Raw genomic sequence first — 18,171 nt, 5'->3', positions numbered from 1 at the left:
GGAGTCCATCCATATATCTTTGACAAGAAAAATTTCCTTTATTTGGAGTTTTGTCTTTTTTTTAACCCTGAGCCTTAAACTCTTTAAAAAAGAGTTTTCACCACACATTATCTCATTTCATCTTTGAGGCAGACAGACCACATAGTTTACCTCTCATGTTGCAGAGTGGGAAAAGCAAAGCTCACAAGGTTAATCAACTTGCTCAAGGTAATTTTGCTAATGTCTGTCAGATAGTACTAAGGCTGGTAAGTTGTAGCCAGGGCTCCTTCTACTACACTGGTCTGGGCACAGCATTCTGGAGACATAGGAACCCTTAATGGGGCTTCTGGAAATCTGAATTCTGGCTCTACTGGAAACTACCTGTGTGACTTTGAACAAGACATTGTAACCTCTCTGGTCCTCAGTTTTCTTCTTGGTCCAGTGAGAGGTTAGACCACGTGTTCTCTAGAGGCTTTTTGGTTCTGTTGCAAAATCCCTAATACCCCTGAGTCTGAGAACAGAAATTACCTTTTCTATGATAGATGGAAAGACCTTTCAACCCTTCCCTGTAGGTCATAAGTGCTGGCATCCAATTCATGATGTGTTCCTTTGCAATGCCCAAATTCTGTTGGAACTATAAACATCAATAGCGCTTTGATGGGCTGTTTGTGTGTCATTCTGCTGGTTGCTTCATTTTCCTGCAGGGCTGACTGTCTCACGGTGATTTTGCTGTAACTCTGCTCTGCATCATACAGACATAACACATATTTTCTTATCCCTCTTGGGTAGTTCAGAGTATAATATGGAAATAAATAATGTTGATGGACTTATTTTGGGCTGATAGAACCTTATCCTTCTAAAAAGGTTATTCCTCTTGAAGGACCCAACCTTCCACCTGATTTTTCATTATTAAGGGTTATTTTTATATTTTTTTAATATCCCTGAAATGTGCTTGAAACTTGAGACTCATGAGAGGGCCTGCAGCACTGAATGCAGAAGCCCTGAGACAAGAAAGATATGACCAAACTTTTGGAGGTATTTGGAGAATCTTTGAGTCAGTATAATTAGGACAAATTTGTATGTTAACATTTGTTTCGGGTTTATAAAAAGTGTCCATAGCATATGCTGCCAAGTACACAAAATCCATGATATAGTCCCAGTTTAATTCTGAGTCTCTCCGGGAAGCTAAAACAAGCAGAAAATTCTCATGCTCCATATGTCAGTAAACTAGGGTTTTATAACATCAGTTGTCAAACAGTGGAACCGCAGAACCAAGGATCTGCTACACATTACAGGAACCAACCCCCGCCCCTTGGCCTCTGGACTTATCTGAGCTAAATACTGTTTGTATGGAAGGCTGGCTATCTCAATAACCAGGAAGATAGCAATCATTATTTGTGATTATCAACTGATGGTAGGAAATTAGGAGCCCTGTTTCTCATTTTGATCTTTCAATTTGCTAAAAGAACTTTAGGCTGGCGAATGGAGTTATATTAACTTCTTACAGAGAAGTGTATAATTTGCTTTGTGCTGTGTCAGGTCATTGGACTGTGGGAGGTAACACTGTCCAGGGATGAGAGTGACAGAGCATGAACTTAGTCCTGTGTTCTGCGTTCTGTTCTCCGGCTCGTGGATGACTCAGTGTGCCCCATCCACTCCTCTGTCTTTGGGTGAAACAATACCATTCTTTAACCTGCTACTTAGGAGACTTAGAAAGAGACAAGCATTGTTACCCTGAAAGCATTTGTATATCTTTGATATAATACTCAGTGCTTCATTTATAAAATGCATAACATGGTGCTTTCTTATTTAAACAAACCCATTTTGTGGAATTCTTGTCTACTAGACCAATATTGTTAAGTAGACTACTAATTCATTTTATAAACCAGATACTGTGTGATGTTGCAACCTGACAATTGGTACCCTGTAACTATTCAAATAAAGAAGGTGTGAAGAGAAAGTGTGAAGTCAAAGAATCCCCCAGCTGGAGAGTAATTCCCAAGACTTACAACAAGCAAGATGGAGCTCTTAGAGTGTAAACTCTGTTTTTTTCCAGGATAGATACTCAAATTTTATTTTAAAATGCAAAATGTAGGGAAAAAGTAAGCTTTACTACACAGCCAACTCTGTCAGCTCATTTTATTTTATAAAGTGAAGGTTCAATTAGGCGTTATTATCATCAAGAGAGCAAGCTGTAATGCTTTGTCATGTAGACGCTATAAAAAAATTACCTGCCTGGTTACTTTAATTCATCTTTTAGCTCCCATCAATAGACATCCCCTCAGTCTCTAATTCACTGTACCCAGATGTACTGAGAACATTTAGGGTAATAACAACAAAAACAAAATGGGGTCCTTTTCCCTAAGGAACCAACAAGCTATTAGGGAAACTGGGACAAACAAAAGAAAATGCTACTGCAGTGCAAAACTCATGATGAGAAGATAACAGAGTAAGTGGCTAAGGCGGGGCTCTGTAGAGAGGGCTTCCTGAAGAAGGTGCACCTGCAGGCAGAGGGAGATGGCTTGTCGAAGAGGCATAAATGCATTCACACATTTGCACATTTCAAGAAAATCATAGGAACAGGTCTTCTTCACTGAAGATCTGTTTATTTTGCAAATGACAGAGTTGAGAAGGCGCTCATGATTTTTTTCCCTCGGGGATCTAGAAATTAAACTTCTGCTACTGGAAACTGTACCTCAAGGTTTTTTTCCAGAAAGACTGCTATTCTCTCACTTCCAATTACTCCCCTCTCTAAGTCTTCTCTTTCAAACACAAATATCTTCCATTCTTTTAACTACTTTCTTATAATGTTCTTTTACATGCATTCTTCATCTTAAGTGCTCACCTCTACCAGACTTCAGTTTAAGGCCTCTCCTAAATCATGGTGCCCAGAATGGGACGAAGCTCTCCAGGAGTAGTCTGACAAATACAGAACACCATGGAGTCGTAGCCTCCTTTGATGTATGCCTTATACTTCTGTTAATGTGGCCCCAGACTGCATAAGCCTTTTTGGCATTCATGTCACACTGCTGACTCATAGTGAAATTGTGGTCAACTAAAACCCATGAGTTCCCATGAGCTACTACTAAGCCAGATCTTTATTCTGTACGTAGGAACAGAGGTTTAAATGTAGAGAAATTTATCCCTTGTATACTTAATCATATTGGTAACAACCTATCAAAATATTTCAGAGATAGCATATTAGTTCCCCCTCCCAGCAGAGGAGTGTGTACTTATTTGCTATGAGGGCATAACTAGTCTCTTGCTGGGTCCCCGGAAGAGCCAAAGGATCTGGACTTGATTATCTTCTTCCTATCAATAAATTGTCTGCCACCCTGCACAAATCTGCATCTTTAGATAAACTAGTGAGCCTCAACCTTCCTAACTGTAAAATAGGAGCAAATACGAATGGCCATTTCCTTCCCAAGGATACTCAACAGTAAGTCAAATGTCTACAAAACCGAAAATAAAAGTTACTCAGAGGCACTATATATGAGAGGAAGAAAGTTTTATTTTAAGCTCTCGGCAGCTTTCAGAAGATTTGATTATCCTTATCACTATATGATACAGTAAATAACATTTATTTTTCAAGTTATAATTTTAAAACTTTTTTAAAGTTATAATTGAGTTACCTGACTTGGGGTTGTAGTAACATCATGTGATGTCAGTGTTATTTCAGTCATAATTATTTGTAATTTGCGTAAACACCAGAAGGTGTATCTGTTTTATTGTAAGGCCTCATTTAAAGTGGTTCTCCTCTCTCCATCCCCTCCCCCAGCCTCATCCTCAACCCTCGCCTCTTCCGTTAGTAAAACAAAGACTACAAAGACCTTGAAGTTTAGGTCTCCATCACACTTTTGGAAACCTCTGAAAGTCTTACCAAACTAGCTTAGCAGTTCGTAGGTTTTCATTCCTGGCCAAAGCAGAGAACTCATAGGTAACTCGTATAATATTTATAATTTCAAGATAATGGAAATATCACATTTCAGAACATATCCCTGTGAGCAGTTTCATTCATTATAGAAAGATTCAGGGAACGTCCACGTTTTCTTAATCTGCCATTCTAATGCAAATTTTAATGTTGCTGTCCTGACCTTGAAATCATTAAGATTCAAACCTCACCCCAACCCCTCCCCAGTGATTTTGTCTAAGGCCTTGCTAGTCAGTGTGACACCACCTGGGAAGCCTGTTAGAAATGAGGATCTCAGACCGTGCCTCTAACCTATCAAATCAGAATCTTAACTTTAAAAAGATTCCCCTGCAATTCTTATGCACAATAAAATCTGAGAAGAACTGACCTAGGGTGAAGGGATTTAGCCCCACTTTTCCCATTATCTACTTTGTGTCGTGATACAAAACTTACAAAATTCCATTTGGTGCTTACCAAGAGTTTAGAGTTGTTAGAATTTTACCAGATTTAAATATTCTATATACATCCAACTATTTCTCAAAGTATACATAACTGGCTTTAAAATACTCTTGCCTTTCTAGGTTCTTATAGAGCAGGGGTTTTCAACAGGGGGTGATTTTGACACCCTGAGACATTTGTCAATGCCTGGAGACATTTCTGGTTGTCACAGTTTGGGGGGGGGGGTGCGTTGCTACTGGCACCTGGTGGGTAGAGGCCAGCAATGCTGCTAATGATCCTACAATGCACTAGACAGTCCCCACAACAAAGACCTAACCAGCCCAAAATGTCAATAGTAACGAGGTTCAGAGGCCCTGTTATAGAGGTATATGGTTTGGAGGGAGAGTCAGATGTGCAACCATGCCTAATAGAATGCCATAGGGAAATGCAGCCGTGTGGCATGTCATGATGTGGGCTAGGCAAAGAACACATGGACTGACAGCTGCCTGAGCAGTGATGGTGGGGGCTTGGGAGGAAGGGAATGGGAAATCCAGTCACAGGTGAGGGGAGACATCTAGGACAGACAGAACCAGTGCTCTATGCATAGCCAGTCAGCTTTACGTAATGGGGCTGGGGCTCGGAGGCTGCACACGAGGGAGGTGTGGGCTGGAGAGACACAAAGCTCCTAGAGTGGATACTAGGTATGATCTCAAAATCATGTGAGACCTGGAAACAAGAAAGTATTTCAGGTGTAAACATACAAGTACATGATGGATTTCAAGTAAATACAGTAAGACGTGGACTTGGGAACAAGGCTGAGTCCCACTTGTTAAAATTGGGACATCTCAGAGCCAGGCCAGCAGCAGGGGGTGGCCAAGCATAGAGATAGCTCAGCTTTCAGTAGAGTGAGCTTCTTAAATCCCAACCGAGAAATGCTTAGTGTTGAGTCTGTGTACAGTTCAGTTGCAGGAAGGAGTCAAGTGCTTCCAGCTATGGAGATAGGAGGGCAAGAAGCAATCTGGGTCCTGACACTGGCTGCTGAAAAATCACAGGATAAGAACTGGAATCGATCTTGAGAGGCCTGTAGATTATTTCCCTACTGCAGGGCACCTAACTCATTTTAGAAAGGTTATCTATTCTTCAAGTATAAAATTTTCATAGAAGGATTTCTTAAGGTCCTGTGTTGATGCCTAATCCAATCTAAACAAAAACTTCTGCATTCCTAACCCTAAATCCCCTCACTGGGATGTAATATTAATTGATTTTCTTTTATCCTACCCTGCACACAGGGTGCTTTCTGACATTCTGTAATGGTAAATAACGCAGACTACCTCCACAACTGCTGGGCCCAGCCTTTCCTTCTCTGGGCTGAAGAATCTCAATTTCATTAGCATGTCACCCTGAGTCTGCCCAACTTCTTAGCCCTTTGTTATTCTCCAAGCCCTCTCCAAGTTTTGTATGCTTATGATGGTCACCACCAAAATGTATTTATTAAATACATACTGTGTGTAGCCTAGCCAGTGTGGCTCAGTGGATTGAGCGTCCTTCCACGGACTGAGAGGTCCCAGTTCAATTACCAGTCAGGGCACATCCCTGGGTTGCGGGCTTAATCCCCAGTAAGGGGTGTGCAGGAGGCAGCTGATCAACATATCTCTTTCACATCGATGTCTCTACCTCTCCCTTCCTCTCTCTGTAAAAAAAAAAAAAAGAAAATCAATAAAAACATATTTTTACAATAATAAATTAATACATACATACTATGTGTAGATAGCCCTTTGACCATGGAAAGTAAAGAAGGGAAAATATAAAAGACTATATATGGTTTGGTTGGTTTTTGTTAGTCCCTCTCTTGTCTCTCCAAGGAGTTGTCAATCTTTACCAACTTCAAAGTCTAGTTGGAGCAACAGTCCTTAGGCTAAGTTCCATTGTAACATTTTGATTGTCCTTGCAAATGCTTTCTCTGTGGCCCTCACCTAAAGACAGTAGAGTACACTATCATATAAAATAGCTCTGATGTGAATATAGTTCTAAATAAAACAGGGATAAATGCATTTGCTCAGTTTGGATTTTGTTTCAAATAAGCTGCAAAACCAAGTTCTTTTCCATGGAAAGGGATTTATTCAGCAGAATTCACTCACTTTGCTGCAACTGTATTAATTCCATTTCACATCATGTCTCTAAGTAAAAAAGTAAACTGATTTGCAGCAGGCTAAATGGATATGTTGATGCATCCAACGTAAGTAAGATTTATGCCAACTAGATTACAACCATCATGCTAAGCTGGCTGTTTTAGCTTCTGTAAAGTAGTTGCAACAGCCCACCCCTTCAGTGTGTGCATTTAAAACAGCTTATCTAAGTTACAAAAGATTGGGGATGTTGCAAAATGAGAGAGAGCGCAGATGTGCAAAATGAGATGAGCGCCCCCTCCCTGGAACCACTCATCTACTTCTCACTGTTATAAAAAATATTTATTTGGTTCTACACCCATGTTCTAAAAGCAACCATTTCAGATTGTTGAATTGTGTTTCACGTGGCACTGCTCAGAATATACACCCAACTCCACTTGTGGTTGAGCAGGTACCGGCTGTGGGCTTGTGTGCTCAGCATTGCTAAGCGCCACCTGGGAGTGGACCACCACCCTCCACTCCTCCGTTCTCTATTCTCTGCTACACACCATCTCTTCTGCATCACTTTTCATTTCCACAGACACCATCTCATCAGCTTTCCGGGATTCTCAGTCTCTGTCAATTTTAGGACCCTTCCCTTCATTTCTCCTAAATTGCTGGCTTTACCCTGGCTTGCGCTTCTAACACAAGAAGGCTGCTAGTGGAAATTTTTCTGATTTCCATAGCTAGTAGTTTGTAAAACTAGCAGTTACTGTCAAAGGGAATGCCTTGTGGAGAAAAAAGCAGCCGGGTGACATTAAAATTCAGTAAGACTTGATATTACAGTTGAAAATGAAAATTAGAGAATTTGAGGTACTGACCCTTCTTTGGTAAGCTAGAGGCCTTCCACATTTCTTACAGGCCAAACATACCCATTCCACTAGAACATACACTCTGTCCCAGGGAACCATGTTTGCTCACCATTCTGGAACTAGGCCTGCATTCTTGCTTGAGCTCCCCTAGCCCCTACATAGTCACCTTCAAAATCTCAGCCAACCTTCAAGGGCAAGCCCCGAACCTACCCTCTCTCCGCAGCTCTTCCCCAGACAGAATTAATCTTTTTCTCCCCAGTACTCATGTCAGCCTTATGCTAGAATTATTTATGTGGGTATTGATCTCCCTGAATTGACTATGACCTGCCGAAGGGCATCTGCCAGGCTCTCCCCTCCCTCCGTGAGTAACAGCTCAAAGTAGAGTGGTCAGAAGTTAAAGGAGAAAACTCCATGGACCAAAAATGTCCACAAAAAAGATTTTCTTCCCAGAGGCTGGTTTCAGATATGGAAATGTCCCTGAATGAGCAACCTCTGAGAAGAAAGACCGCTCTGAAATGGAACAGGGTCTATAAAATAGACTCATAAAAATCCTATGAGTGGTGGGTACATGGAAGCTTCTGTTTCTTCTTTGCTTTACTTTTCTGTACCTTTAAGTGCTTTCTATTTAAAATGATCATAAAGCCCTGGCTGGTTTGGCTCAGCAGTTAGAGCATCGGCCCACAGTCAAGGGCACATACCTCAGTTGCAGGTTCGACCTTGGCCCCAAGGGGACATTCGGGAGGCAACCAATGTATGGGTCTCTCTTACATTGATGTTTCTCTGTATATATATTTCATTCTCTCTCTCTTCCTCCCTCCCACTCTATCTAAAAATCAATGGAAAAATATCCTTGGGTGAGGATTAAAAAAAATTTTTTTTTAAATAACATAATCATAAATAGACCTCATTGTATTTAAAAGTCAGTGAATTGAGTAAGTCACTGTAACTTAGTTTATAACCTAAAAGTTTCCCTGTAGTTTAAACTACAAAAGTCATTCTTTACTTCCCAGCTTAATTGTATTTATCTGCTGAATATGGTACCCCTTGAAATTGTTAGTTCTTAGACTCTTTCACACAGTGCCAGGTTACATTGCACCTTCATTGTAAGGAACTCCTTGTGCAGGGCGTGTGGCCCTCGGAGGATGAAAAGTTCCACTCTTTAGCACATTTTTAAAAATCCTTCAGCCGATGGAAGAAAGAAAGATCTCTTACCCTTTGAGATGACATGGAGGGGCCTGGAGAGTATTATGTTAGGCAAAATAAGCCAGTCAGAGAAAGACAAGTATCACATGATCTCACTTATTTATGGAATATCATGAACAAAATAAGCTGTTGATCAAAATAGATCCAGAGACATGGAGGTAGGGAACAGACTAACAAATCTCAGAGGGAAGTGGATGGTGGGGAGGGGGGGGTGGGAAGAGATAAACCAAAGAACTTATATGCGTATATGCACAACCAATGGATACAGACAATAGTTTGGGAAAAGCAGGAGGGGTGTGGGAGCAGGGAGGAGGGGGTCAATGGAGGTAAAAGGAGAAGCATCTGTAATACTTTTAACAATAAAGATTAAAAAATAATGATAAAAATAAAAATCCTTCAGCTGATTTAATATTTTAATACTTTGGCAGAACAGAAAGTCATTTTTAGGAATCATCTCTGAACCAACGAGCCATGTAACTATTGCCAAGTACATACTAAGTTCTCAATAAATATTTTTTAAAATAAAATGCTATGCACTTCTGAACAAAAGACAACTTCAGTCATTTAAAACAGAATGCAACAAGTATAGTTTCCAGTTGCTGCTCTTTTATGTCCATTAGAAATCAGAAAAATGGGAAGTTGGGGGCGGGAATCAGACAGTTATGGAAACTGCATTGATGAGAGCAGATTGTAGTTTTGTTTAGAGTGATCTGATATACAATTAATTGAGGGTTTTATTGTCGTCCTGGATTAAAGCTGTGTTCTTACTATAATAGAAGATTGGCCCAGAGTCCTCTGATGCCAAACTCTAGCACTGCCTCTGTTCTTTCATCAGCAGCCCAGGCCCCCCTCTTTCAAACCCTTTGCGATGCAGTCCTGGCACAGACCCCCTAACCTCGAACTCCAGCCAACTTCCCTAACAATGCACTTTCTCCCTTCACCTGCCTGATGCTTCTTGTTCTCAGACATTACATCCTGAAATCAGGGCTTTCAGTGAGTTAAAAAGGGAAATACAGAATTACCTGGCTCTATCAGGGTTTTAAGTATTCTTGTAGACTGAAATGAGAGCTCTTGTACAAAACCACTTGAACTCTTTCTTAAGATATGCTAATTTTTTCTCTCTTTGATTGAACTGTTGACCTTCTGGATATATGACTAGTTATTACCTCAAGTATGTTTGGAACTATTCTCGCCCTAACTATTCAAAAAATGTAATTAGCATGAAGACATTATTGTAGAAGCATATCACCTTGGGCTAGGATCTCATTAGACAGCACAAATTGAGCAGAATTGAGCATGCTCCAGGGCTTTAAAAAAAATCTACGAGAGAAATCCAGTGCATTGGATGAAAAGTTAAAATTAACTCTTTCTCGAGCCCTCTCTTTTTCGTATATTTGATTTGTAAAAGAATCCAAAGAGAGGGTTGTGGTTCTTCTGTCTGAAAAATGAAAGCAACTCTCTTTCCTCAGAACTCTGCTTTTACGATGGGGCTGCTGTCACAGTTCTGGGTCAACCAAAACCAAAATAATACATTTTAGAGCTCTAGCTTTTTCTTACAAGAAATGCATAGCATTTTATCCTTGCAACAACTGATGTTATAGAGAATAAATATTCTCTAGGAGGTAGTTAACAAATGTGGGAAAACTGAGGCCCACAGAGGTGTAATCACTCATGAGTTATTCACACTCCTCCTTGAACATTGCCCATCTCTTCCACCGTGGAAGGAGTTCTTTATCTTCTGAATTGAAAACCATTTTATGCTGCCTGATCGATTATTTCAGTATGTACTCCTAAGTCTGGGACTAATCCCAACTGTTATGAAACCTTATATGAACAATAAAAAGGTCCTCATTCCTGGATTTCAGAGGTTACCATTTTTAGTTCATCCCACGGCACTTAGGATTTTCCCAGTTGGGCCCTAAATGATCAGAACTTTCAGTAGAGCACTTGCTTGATTCTATTATTCACCTCCTTTGTAAGTCTATAATGTGTTTTAGTGCATAGAGATGTGTCTTAGAAACAATCATTTCTCATTATTATAACAATATTTTTCCTTAATTGCACAAATATTTCTGACCTGAAAGTATTCTTGTCATGGCTGTGTGCACAAGCAGAGTCTTGTTTGTCTTTACAATATATTAGTAATGTATTAATTTGCTTTCCAGTGCTGCCCAACAAGGAACAGAAAGAATTTATCTAAATCATGAAATGCAAAACAAAGCTAACATTTTGTTAATTATATTTTAAGGGCAGTCAGCATTAGGTTGTGTAGCAAAATGTAGGCCTATTTTTGAGAGAAGATAACAGAAAACACTACTCAATTAACAAAACATTTGTTTAGCACCTACTGTGCACAAACTCTAAGAGGCAAAGGGGTGAAGACAAATAAAATTGGCTAATTTAGTTTTATAGTCATAGTTAAAAGGCAATAAAGGGTAGGGTAATATGTGTTTTGATTTATTGTCAAATTAGCTTACATATATCAGATGGAACCACATGAAACTAACAATGTCTGACAGTTTTTTACCAAAAGAAGTGGCGATTTCGTATGATTTGACCTAATATTAAGATACTCTTGTCCTGCTATACCAGCTCCTAAAACATTATACTGTTCATTTTCTTTTTATTTTTTAAATTAAATTATTAATTTCAAGTTGAAGCTACCATTATTAGACAATCCATAGAAGGTAAATACAGATCAGAAATTTGAGTCCTGTTTTTCATATTTATTTTTATAGACTCAAAAGTAATACATATTTTGTAGTTTTAAAGTTTATTATTATATCAGATGCTTTTGTTTATTTGACTTAGAGTCGTGAACCTGCTACCTGTTCTTCAAGTGTGATGTTCCCCAACTCGGTTTTTCATGCCATTTCCTTGGTGATCTTTATGCAAAACTGACATCTCTGTTCCCTTCTTTTCTGCAGAGATGTTTGATTGTATAACACTTCATTTATTTGGAAATACTTTTCTATAGGAGATTAAATCTAACATCCAGTCTTGCCAGTCAGGTTACTAAGAAATCAGAACAAGTTACCATATGTGTGTTCCACTAAATACATTCTTCTAGTTCTATCAACATTTAACAAATGTTTACCAGGCACCTGCTTTGTGCAAGCAGTGGAGTTGGTCCTCGGCCGAATGTGAAGTTGCATAAACAAAAATGTTTGCATTAATATAAATACAAATTTAGTGCTGACTGGATAGAGCAGGCACTGCTCTACACACTTGACATGCATCCATCTGTTTAATCCTAGCCAAGCAAGTCGATTCGATTGTTATATTCATTTAAATATGAGGAAAACTGAGGCCAGAGGGGTTAAATGAGCTTCTAGAACTCAAACACTTAACCAAGACACCAACAAGTTATCTGGTTATTGTGGGGGGACCTGATGTTAGAAAGCAAGTGCTGTCCTGGCTGGTTTTGCTCAGTGGTTAGAGCATCAGCCCATGGACCAGAGAGTCCCGGGTTCAGTTCCTGCTAAAGGCAGGTACCTCGGTTGCAGTTTGTCCCTGGCCCCAGTTGGGGTTGTGTGGGTGGCAACCAGTCGATGTGTCTCTCTCAAATCAATGTTTCTCTCTCTCTCTCTCTCTCTCTCTCTCTCTCCTCTCTCTCTCTCTCTCTCTCTCTCTCTTCCTCCTTCTCTCCCTCCCACTCTATCTGAAGATAAATGCAAAAATGTCCTTGGGTGAGGATAAAAAAAAAAAAAAGTGCTTTTCCCAGACCATGAACTACAAGTGTGACCAGTCAGCAATGCTTCCTAATGCCCTAAAAAATAAATATACTTGTGTATAATGTCAGAAAACACTTGAGCCTATCACATTGTGTTTACTCCCAGTTCAAGACACTAAGACATACCCCTGTGAGGTCCCAGCACTTACTGGCACATGCGCCATACACACTGACCAGTGCTTTCTTACAAAGTCACATCTTACCCCAAATCTTATCACAGCCCTGCTGAAGGCCAGGCACTATTAAGAAAATGTTCACTCATTTTCCGGTTATGCCCAATGTATGAACACTGATAACACATCTAAATTCGAAGAAAATCAAGAAACATCACCCCAGTCAACCTGAAAAGTCTAGTGACTCATTCACAGCCTTTTCACAGGGCTCCTGCTGGGCCACCTTGGCTCTCCTGAACGAGCCTCCAGGCCTCCTGCAGTCCAAGTGCAGCTCAGTGCTTGATCTCTCTCTGCTCCGATTGAAGATCGAAGATCGAAGATCGAAGATCGGGTGAGTGTTGACTTCCTTTTGCATAGGCATTTGAGTTGCTCAGCAAGCTACCCCTTGTCTATGCTTATAGTGACCCCACTGCTTACGTCCCTGAGGCAGGCTAACCAAGGTCGCCTTGGAAAAAACAACAGGGAAGAAGATGTTGACTTTTTAGCCTCCAAGAGTAAAATCACACTGAAGGTGAAATCATAATATCTAAATTTGACTGAGTTTATGTTGGGTCTCATAAATATATACACACATGTGGATGCTTAAACCATGTATGCTGTCTGCTGAAAACAAAATAAAACAACATACTGTCTCATTAGAAAGGTAAGAGCTGGTAGGCCAACTCACCAAGATAAACAAAAATGAGCACTCTAACTTCTACACACACACACACACACACACACACACACACACGCACACACATTGGTGCAGTGAAGTCCACATGACAGTTGCTCTGGTAATGAAATGCAATTAATGTTTTCAAAGATTTTCTTGTTAAATTTAAACTAGTGCCATGAACTTACTGTGCTTTCTTTCACGAGCTTAGCTTTAGGTTTCCATCCTCAGTCTGGCATCGATTTCAGCCTCTAATAAGGCAGTAAGCAGAGTAGATAAGAGCAAAAGCTCAGGAGCCAGACAACCCTGGCCAGAATTTCGTTTCTCCCATTTTCCAGCTGTGCATCCCAGGAAAGTTACTTAACCACTCTGAGCTTTCATTTCCTCACCTGTAAAATGGGAATAATGTAACTAAAATGAATCCACATGGGTTTGTTGTGAAGATTTGATGAAATAAATGGTAACACATTTAGAACAATGCCTAGTTCAGAGGAAGCCCTCAACCCATGTGAGTTATTTGTTATAGTAAGTTGAAATGGGCTCACATATCCCAGTAGAAACCACTGAGTTCTGTTTTGTTTTCAACTTGAATCTTTGTAGCACTTCAGTCTCATTGCTTCTTTAATGCGTGCAGAAGGAGGGTGGTTAGTCATCCTTGGAGTACAGGCTTTTCATTAAGAGCTTTTATTAAGTTTTTTTCTGCAGTAAATGATCCAGATTACTTAATTGTTCTGTTTTACATGCTTTAATCATTTATTTGAACTTCTCAACTATCTCCAGATTTATAGTACATGCAGAAATATTGTCTAAGAAATTTGATTTTGAAATTTCTTATTAACTGCATCCATTAGCTCAAATGTTTAAAATCCTTTGTTCATTAGTGCAAATTTATGTTCTTTACTATATTGATCGGTTGGTTTTATTCTGTTATATTGCCATAGTCACCTAATTTTCATATGCATAGTTCACCACAAGCCAAATCAGAAGAGATCATAGATCATTCATTTATTCATCAAATATTTATCGAGGGTCTACTATGTGTCAGGCACTGTGCGATGTTTCAGATTTACAAATAAGATACTCCCTACTTGGAGCTTACAGCTTGGGAGGGAAGACACAAGTAAATAGACCATTGCAAAAGTCTGCCATTAGATGCGGTACTTGAAGTGAGAAGGTGTCAGGATAACCCTGGGAGAGAAGGGAGAGAGAATTCAGCTCTGCTGGTTGGAACAGGATGGCTACACAGAGAAGGTGACTTTTGAACCATATGAAAGGATAACAGGGATTGAGGGGGAAGAGAGTATTCAGGGAAGAAGACGCAATTTTCATGTTGTACAACCAGGGAAACTTGTGTGCTGCAGGTATGAATGAGGGGCCAGGATCTAGGAAGGATGCAGAGACACAAAGCTTCCTGGGTTAGCTGGGGCCAGGCTGGTAGCAACTAGACCAAGAAGCCCCATCCTGCAGGCATGGGGAACCAGGGGAGGGTATGTTTTACAAATCACTCTGGAAGCAATGAAGAGGGGACACTGGAGGCATTTGAGCCTAGAATCAGGGAGAAGTAGGTTGCTGGGATCATGGAGAGAGATGATAAAGTCTGTGCTAAGGAAAGGGTGATGGAAAGAAAGGAGTTGATTTAAAGTATATTTAAAAGATAGCGTTTAAAGACTCAGGAGAGAGGGCTGCCAGATTTGGGAAAGAGGAGGAAAGAGAGGGAGAAATTCAGAAGGAATTCCAGGTTTCCTGCGTGGACCACAGTGAGGGTATGACACCAGATAGAGCCATAATAGAGCAAATACAAGTTGGCACAAATCCTTCTCCTAGAAATGCTCCTCAAAGATATATGTCCTGTTGAAAGTCAGTAGGTAATGTCAGCATCACATGCAAAGAGCAATATATGTATTCCTTACTATTTATTCTTTTAAAAATACCCCTTAATATCGGCCTGGACAGTTTGGCTCAGCAGTTAGAGCGTCATCTGGCCAACCAAAGGGTCATGGGTTCTATTCCCAGTCAAGGGCACATACCTGGGTTACAGGTTTGATCCCAGACCCTAGTTGGGGTCATGCCAGGGTCGTGTGGGAGGCAGCCAATTGATGTGTCTCTCTCACATCAATGTTTTTTTCTTTCTCTCTTCCTCCTTCCCTTCCACTACATCTAGAAATCAATAGAAAAATATCCTTGGGTAAGGATTAACAATTTAAAAAATTTTTTAAATACCCCCTTAATATATGTGACATATATGAGCTAAGATAATATTTATGTAGGGATCTTCATTTTTAATTGTCTGGAAATTAATTTTCCAAATATGGTGTTAGCATTATTTCAGTTATCTATGCCTGACATAGTATATATCTACTTGTTTGTTTACTTATTTATTATCTGTCTCCCCCAGCTGAAAACAAGCTCCATGAGGTCAAAAAGAGGACTTTGCCTCTTTTTTTCACATCTTCAGCCCTAGCACCTAAAATGATGTTTGATTCATGATAAGTACTCAATATAAATATTTGTTGAGAAAAATGAGTGACTTTCCATGTGGGTAAAAAGAAACACTCCTGTCCTTTACTAACGAGGAAAGGAAAGAAAGAGAAAAAAACACTTGGACTTAAAACAGTTTTTCATGAACAGATCCAATTTGCAAAAATGGAAGTAAAGTTTAAAAGCTATTTTTCTTCCTGAAGCTGTACTTCTGGGAAAATCAGAGCTGCCAGCTTAGATGGTTGTTTTCACTGCCCAGTTACAAATTCTTTGCAGTTGTACATATTGTCAAAGCTCAACTTCCTTAAATGCTGTTGGATCAGTCAGGAAGTGGTGATTTTCCTTATTGATTCAATGCCAGTTCCTCTTTTGTGAAAAATCCCATGTGCTGCTAATGGAACATGGACAGTAAAAACTGAACATCGGGGCCAAAATTAAGTAAGTCACTCATGTTCCTCTTTAGTCAGGAGATGCTAAACCATTTCTACTTTCAGTCTGGAACGTTCAGTCATTTCCCCTTTAAATTTAGCAGAGTGATTATTCCCCCTGGTGGGTTGCACATATGCTCCTTTTGATCTGTGAAATAGCTCTTTCCTCCATGAACTTTAAGCTGCAAAGTAACACAAATACAATACTGTTTATGAATTGTAGGAGAGATGTTTCACAATCTCATTACTCTAAAATGGTTGTGCCAAACCAGTCTCTCCAAGGTTCCCTTTTTTTCCAGGAAGAGAGAAAAAGAACTTCAGGCCACAGCACTATGATAATAGTAATAATCATATTTCCCATGGATTTTACTCTATGGTCTCATATAGGCTACAGTGTAAGAAACATCATCAGCAAATATTTCCCATGAGCAGGACACTGTGCTAGGTGCACAGACTACCAGGAGGGATGAGGCATGGTTCCTATCCTCTGGGGCTTACAAATTAGCTGGAGAAGTAAGACACAAACCACAAAGTTAAATTAATAATTACAAATGAACGACAGGGTCAGTGAGTGCCACACAGCATTTAGAGGAGGACGGGGTGACCAGCCAAAATTCCTTGAGGAGATGGACTTGAATTTGAGTTGGCCCTTAAGTGGGGTCTGGAGTGATAAAAGGCAGAGTGGTGGGAACATTTATGGATGCTATTGCTAGGAGTCCCACCTGGCTGAGATGGAGTCTGTGGCAGGTAAGGAAGGGGATAGATTGGGGATGGCCTTGAATACCACTCTAAGGACCTTGGGCTTGATTCTGTGAGTCAACTGGAATCATCAAGAATTTTTGAGCAGAAAGGATGTGAACTAAACAATGCTTCACAGAGACAAAACCAAGCAGGCATATGTGCTATGAATGTAACTGGAGAGTTTCAGAATCAAGATAATGAGACCCTGACCCAGGCTGAGGACAGTAGGATATCTTCATCCTATGGTACATTTCTGTGACTACTTCTTAGGGAGTCCTATAAAATTGTACTCAGTGTGCCTAGCTATCTCCACGCTCTTAAGACAGTGATATTCTGGTATTATTGTGTGCCCCACGGTTTGTACAGGCCCAGGTGTGGTCTATGTGCAGACTTCAGAATCTAGGCAGCTCACAGTATAAAAGCTGAGAGGAATCCTAGAGCCTGCAAAGTCTATCTCCTCAGCTTACTATGCAGAAGGCGGCCCTTGCCCAGTTCATACAGGTCATCAATGACAGGTCCAGGGCATGACCAGACTGCCTTATGGCACTCCAGCAATGCATCCAAAACTGGTCCAAATTCTGCTTTGAGATGTGTGTGTGTGTACAAATTCTGGCAGAATCCACCCTGGTTGGTTTGCTCAGCGGTTAGAGCGTCAGCCCTCCGATCAAAGAGTTGCAGGTTCGATTCCGGTCAAGGGCACGTACCTCAGTTGTGGTTCAATTCCTGGCCCTGGTTGGGGTTGTGTGGAAGGCGGCCAATTGATGTGTCTCTCTCGCATTGATGTTTCTCTCTTTCTCCCTCCCACTCTATCTGAAGATTAGTGGAAAATATCCTCAGGTGAGGATTTAAAAACAAAAATTCTGGCAGAATCCAGAAGAATTTTTGGCCCCCTAACTGAGATAGTTGAAGTTCCTTTCCTTTACTACCCTCAGACCCCCACCTTGATCCAGTCCCTGCCTGAGCCCCCTCCTCATTTCTGCCAATTCCCTGCCTCCAAGCTTTCCTGCAACACTTTCTGGCTTCTAGTTCTTTGCTCACACCCTGTGGTTTCTCATGGCTTGCAATTGATTGTGCTGTCCTGTTTGTCTGGAACCCTGTAATGCCCCAGCATAGGCCTCACCACCTTCAAGAAATACCCCCTCAGCCCTTCCCCTAGGCAGATAAAGGTCTCCCTTCGTGGAACTTCCACACTTACATGCACAGAGTTCTGTATATGTGTCTCCATAACGTCTTATAATTGTCTATTGATGGGCCTGCCTCCCACCCTTCAACTGTGAGCTCCTGGAGGGCAGGAACTGTGGGTCTGCATCATTGAACACCCCATATCCCAGTGCCTGGCACATACTAGGCATTTAAATGTCTGAGGAATGAATGAATGACATGTGCCTTCTTGGTGCATTCATTCATTTAATAAATATTTATTGAACAATTTCTTATAATCAGCACCTCAATGGTC

The 18,171-nt window shown here is 40.5% G+C and overlaps 1 protein-coding gene across 3 annotated transcripts in view; it reads left to right on the top strand.

Moving 5' to 3' along the window:
• Window positions 1-18,171, top strand: part of GRAP2 (GRB2 related adaptor protein 2) — a 68,615-nt gene that overhangs the window by 6,446 nt on the left and 43,998 nt on the right. The window contains exon 2 of one of the 3 annotated variants that reach the window (XM_036251657.1): window positions 12,620-12,744. The exons of 1 other annotated variant lie outside the window; for it this stretch is intronic. The gene's annotated coding sequence lies outside the window, so the exon portion shown is untranslated. Of the gene's footprint in view, window positions 1-12,608; window positions 12,745-18,171 lie in introns of all 3 variants that reach the window. One more of the 3 variants, XM_036251658.1, reaches the window with a different exon arrangement.

This window comes from Molossus molossus, unplaced genomic scaffold (assembly GCF_014108415.1).
Source record: "Molossus molossus isolate mMolMol1 unplaced genomic scaffold, mMolMol1.p scaffold_m16_p_10, whole genome shotgun sequence".
NCBI lineage: Eukaryota > Metazoa > Chordata > Mammalia > Chiroptera > Molossidae > Molossus > Molossus molossus.
This window is presented reverse-complemented; position numbering and strand designations above follow the sequence as displayed.